This window comes from Arachis hypogaea, chromosome 3, assembly GCF_003086295.3.
Source record: "Arachis hypogaea cultivar Tifrunner chromosome 3, arahy.Tifrunner.gnm2.J5K5, whole genome shotgun sequence".
NCBI classification, from domain to species: Eukaryota; Viridiplantae; Streptophyta; class Magnoliopsida; order Fabales; family Fabaceae; genus Arachis; species Arachis hypogaea.
The window spans coordinates 24,999,114-25,004,464 of record NC_092038.1 but is presented as its reverse complement, the minus strand read 5'-3'; the positions used below and the strand labels follow the sequence as shown (position 1 = coordinate 25,004,464).

The 5,351-nt window shown below is 39.7% G+C and overlaps 1 non-coding gene across 1 annotated transcript; it reads right to left on the bottom strand.

The window, feature by feature from the left end:
• Positions 1 to 227: 227 nt before the first annotated feature.
• LOC112793721 (small nucleolar RNA R71) lies at positions 228 to 335 on the bottom strand. Its single transcript, XR_003198420.1, has one exon. It is a non-coding gene; the product is annotated as a small nucleolar RNA R71 (small nucleolar RNA).
• Positions 336 to 5,351: the final 5,016 nt, after the last annotated feature.

Below are 5,351 nucleotides of genomic sequence, written 5' to 3'. Positions count from 1 at the left end.
TTCCATCAGAAGATCCCTACCAATTTTTAACTGAGTTCTTGTAGATCTGTGAGACTGTTAAGACTAATGGAATAGATCCTGAAGTCTACAGGCTTATGCTTTTCCCTTTTGCTGTAAGAGATAGAGCTAGAACATGGTTGGACTCACAGCCTAAAGATAGCCTGGACTCATGGGATAAGCTGGTCGCAGCCTTCTTGGCTAAGTTCTTTCCTCCTCAAAAGTTGAGCAAGCTTAGAGTGGATGTTCAGACTTTCAAACAAAAAGATGGTGAATCCCTCTATGAAGCTTGGGAAAGATACAAGCAGATGACCAAAATGTGTCCTTCTGACATGCTTTCAGAGTGGACTATTCTAGATATATTCTATTATGGTCTATCTGAGTTCTCTAAGATGTCACTGGACCATTCTACAGGTGGATCCATTCACCTAAAGAAAATGCCTGCAGAAGCTCAAGAACTTATTGACATGGTTGCAAATAACCAGTTCATGTACACTTCTGAGAGAAATTCCGTGAATAATGGGACGCCTCAAGGGAGTTCTTGAAATTGATGCTCTGAATGCGAAATTAGCTCAGAATAAAATGTTGACTCTGCAAATCAACATGATTTTTCAAAGTCTGAATGGATGGAAAAATACATCCAACAGTACTAAAGAGGCATCTTCTGAAGAAGAAGCTTATGATCCTGAGAACCCTGCAATAGCAGAGGTAAATTATATGGGTGAACCTTATGGAAACACCTATAATTCATCATGGAGAAATCATCCAAATTTCTCATGGAAGGATCAATAAAAGCCTCAACAAGGCTTTAATAATGGTGGAAGAAATAGGCTCAGCAATAGCAAGCCTTATCCATCATCTTCTCAGCAACAAACAAAGAATTTTGAGACGAGCACCTCTAACTTAGCAAAATTAGTCTCTAATCTGTCTAAGGCCACTTTAAGTTTCATGAGTGAAACAAGGTCCTCCATCAGAAATTTGGAGGCACAAGTGGGCCAGCTGAGTAAGAAAGTCACTGAAACTCCTCCTAGTACTCTCCCAAGCAATACTGAAGAGAATCCAAAAAGAGAATGCAAGGCCATAGATATAATCAACATGGCCAAACCTGGGGAGGAAGGAGAGGACGTGAATCCCAATGAGGAAGACCTCATGGGACGTCTCTCAAGCAAGAAGGAACTCCCTATTGAGGACCCAAAGGGATCTGAAAGTCATATAGAGACCATAGAGATCCCATTAAATCTTCTTCTACCATTCATGAGCTCTGAAGATTATTCTTCCTCTAAAGAGGATGAAAATGTAACTGGAGAGCAAGTTGATCAATATCTAGGAGCCATCATGAAGCTGAATGCCATATTATTTGGTAATGAGATTTGGGAAAGTGAACCTCCCTTGCTCATTAGTGAACTAGATACATGGATTCAGCAAACTTTACCTCAAAAGAGACAAGATCCTAGTAAATTCTTAATACCCTGTACCATAGGCACCATGACCTTTGAGAAGGCTCTGTGCAACCTAGGGTCAGGGATAAATCTTATGCCACTCTCTGTAATGGAGAAGCTGGAGATCATTGAGGTACAACCTGCCATATTCTCATTACAAATGGCAGATAAGTCAGTAAGACAAGCTTATGGATTAGTAGAGGACGTGTTAGTAAAGGTTGAAAGCCTTTACATCCCTGTTGATTTCGTAATCTTAGACACTAGGAAGGAGGATGGTGAATGCATCATCCTTGGAAGACCTTTCCTAGCCACAGCAGGAGTTGTGATAGATGTTAACAGAGGAGAATTAGTCCTTCAATTGAATGGGGACTACCTTGTGTTTAAGACCCAAAGGTGTTCTTCTGTATACATGGAGAGGAAGCATGAAAAGCTTCTCTCAGTACAGAGTCAAACAAGCCCCCCACAATCAAACTCTAAGTTTGGTGTTGGGAGCCCACAGCCAAACTCCAAGTTTGGTGTTAAATCCCCACGTCTAAACTCTAAGTTTGGTGTTGGGAGTCTACAATATTGACCTGATCACCTGTGAGGCTCCATGAGAGCCCACTATCAAGCTATTGACATTAAAGAAGCGCTTATTGGGAGGCAACCCAATTTTTATTTATCTAATTTTATTTTTATTTTATTGTTCTTTTATGTTTTATTAGGTTCATGATCATGTGGAGTTACAAAATAAATACTAAAATTAAAAACAGAATAAAAAAATAGTAGAAGAAAAAGCACACCCTGGAGGAAGGGCTTACTGGCGTTTAAACGCCAGTAAGGAGCATCTGGCTGGCGTTCAACGCCAAAATAGAGCATGAATCTGGCGTTGAACGCCAGAAACAAGCAGCATCCTGGCATTTAAATGCCAGGAATACACCTTGAGGAGAGCTGGCGCTGAATGCCAGAAACAAGCATGGAACTGGCGTTCAACGCCAAAAACATGCTACAAATGGGCATTGAACGCCCCAAACAAGCATGAAGCTGGCATTCAACGCCAGAAACAAGCATCAATCTGGTGTTGAACGCCAGGATTGCATGCAGAAGGCATTTTACACGCCTCATTGGTGCAGGGATGATAATCCTTGACACCTCAGGATCTGTGGACCCCACAGGATCCCCACCTACCTCAACTCACCTTCTCTCTTCTTCACACAATCACCCCAATCTCTCTTCCCCATCACCCCTTCACCACTTACATCCATCCACTATTTCCCACCCAAACCCACCCTAAAAAGCCGAATACAAAACCTCTATCCCTCTCCTCCACATCTTCTTCTTCTTCTTCTTCTTCTTCTTCTATTCTTTCTTCTTTTGCTCGAGGGCGAGCAATTTCTATGTTTGGTGTGGTAAAAGCATAACTTTTTTTTGTTTTTCCATAACCACCTATGGCACCTAAGGCCGGAAAAACCTCTAGAAAAGGAAAAGGGAAGACAAAAGCTTCAACCTCTGAGTCATGGGAGATGGAGAGATTCATCTCAAGGGTCCATAGCTCAGTAGAAGAGCATTTGACTGCACATCAAGAGAGCATGAGGAATTTCCTCATCAAAAAATCCCTGAGATACCTCAGGGGATACATTTTTCTCTACACAATTATTGGGAGCAACTAAGGTTAGGAGCACCAAAATCACTAGGGATGAAGCAACAAAGGCAAGGAAGAGACATAGAGGAGCTCAAAAGCACCATTGATCCTTCAAGAAGGCGCCACCTTCACTAAGGTGGACTCATTCCTTAACTTCCTTATTCTTAATTCTCTATTTTTCGATTTTATGCTATATGTTTGTCTAGGTTTTGTGTCTTTACTACATGATCATTAGTATTTAGTAACTATGTCTTAAGGCTATGAATAATTCCATAAATCCTTCACCTCTCTTAAATGAAAAATGTTTCAATACAAAAGAATAAGTACATGAGGTTTGGATTTATCCTTGAATTTAGTTTAATTATATTGATGTGGTGACAATACTTTTTGTTTTCTGAATGAATGCTTGAACAGTGCATATTTTTTATCTTGCTGTTTATGAATGTTAAAAATTGTTGGCTCTTGAAAGAATGATGAACAAAGAGAAATGTTACTGATAATCTGAAAAATCATAAATTTGATTTTTGAAGTAAGAAAAAGCAGTGAATAGCAAAAGCTTGTGGAAAAAAAGTGGCAAAAAAAATAGAAAAAGAAAAAGCAAGCAGAAAAAGCCAATAGCCCTTAAAACCAAAAGGCAAAAGTAAAAAGGATCCAAGGCTTTGAGCATCAATGGATAGGAGGGCCCAAGGAAATAAAATCCAGGCCTAAGCGGCTAAATCAAGCTGTCCCTAACCATGTGCTTGTGGCATGCAGGTCCAAGTGAAAAGCTTGAGACTGAGTGGTTAAAGTCGTGATCCAAAGCAAAAAGAGTGTGCTTAAGAACCCTGGACACCTCTAACTGGGGACTTTAGCAAAGCTGAGTCACAATCTGAAAAGGTTCACCCAGTCATATGTCTATGGCATTTATGTATCCGGTGGTAATACTGGAAATCAAAGTGCTTAAGGCCACGGCCAAGACTCATAAAAGTAGCTGTGTTCAAGAATCAACATACTTAACTAGGAGAATCAATAACACTATCTGAAATTCTAAGTTCCTATAGATGCCAATCATTCTAAACTTCAAAGGAAAAAGTGAGATGCCAAAACTGTTCAGAAGCAAAAAGCTACAAGTCCCTCTCATATAATTAAGAACTAATATTCACTAATATTTTGGGATTTATAGTATACTCTCTTCTTTTTATCCTATTTGATTTTTAGTTGCTTCGGGACAAGCAACAATTTAAGTTTGGTGTTGTGATAAGCAGATAATTTATACACTTTTTGGCATTGTTTTTAAGTAGTTTTTAGTAGGATCTAGCTACTTTTAGGGACGTTTTCATTAGTTTTTATGCTAAATTCACATTTCTGGACTTTACTATGAGTTTGTGTATTTTTCTGTGATTTCAGGTATTTTCTGGCTGGAATTGAGGGACCTCAGCAAAACTCTGATAAAAGGGTGACAAAGGACTGCTGATGCTTTTGGCTTCTGACCTCCCTGCACTCGAAATTGATTTTCTGGATCTAAAGAACTCCAAATGGCGTGCTCTCAACGGCGTTGGAAATTAGACATCCAGAGCTTTCCATGAATATATAATAGTTCATACTTTATTCGAGATTAGATGACACAAACTGGCGCTCAACACCAGTTCCATGCTGCATTCTGGAGTCAAACGCCAGAAACACGTCATGAACCAGAGTTGAATGCCAAAAACACGTTACAACTTGGCGTTCAACTCTAAGAGAAGCCTCTGCACGTGTAAAGCTTAAGCTCAGCCCAATCACACACCAAAGTGGGCCCTGGAAGTGGATTTCTGCACTTAGACTTATTTCTGTAAACCCTAGTAGCTAGTTTAGTATAAATAGAACTTTTTACTATTGTACAAGGGGTCCTTTTCCCTAATCTCGAATTTCATATCATATTTTGGGGGCTGACCATTTGGCCATGCCTGCACCATCACTTATGTATTTTCAACGGTGGAGTTTCTACACACCATAGATTAAGGGTGTGGAACTTTGCTGTACCTCGAGTTTCAATGTAATTACTACTATTTTCTATTCAATTCAGTTTATTCCTGTTCTAATATATTCGTTGCACTTCACCATGACAAATGTGATGATCTGTGACACTCATCATCATTCTCACCTATGAACACGTGACTGACAACCACTTCTGTTCTACCTTAGACCGAATGCATATCTCTTAGATTCCTTAATCAGAATCTTCGTGGTATAAGCTAGAATTGATGGTGGCATTCATGAGAATCCGGAAAGTCTAAACCTTGTCTGTGGTATTCCGAGTAGGATTCAGGGATTGA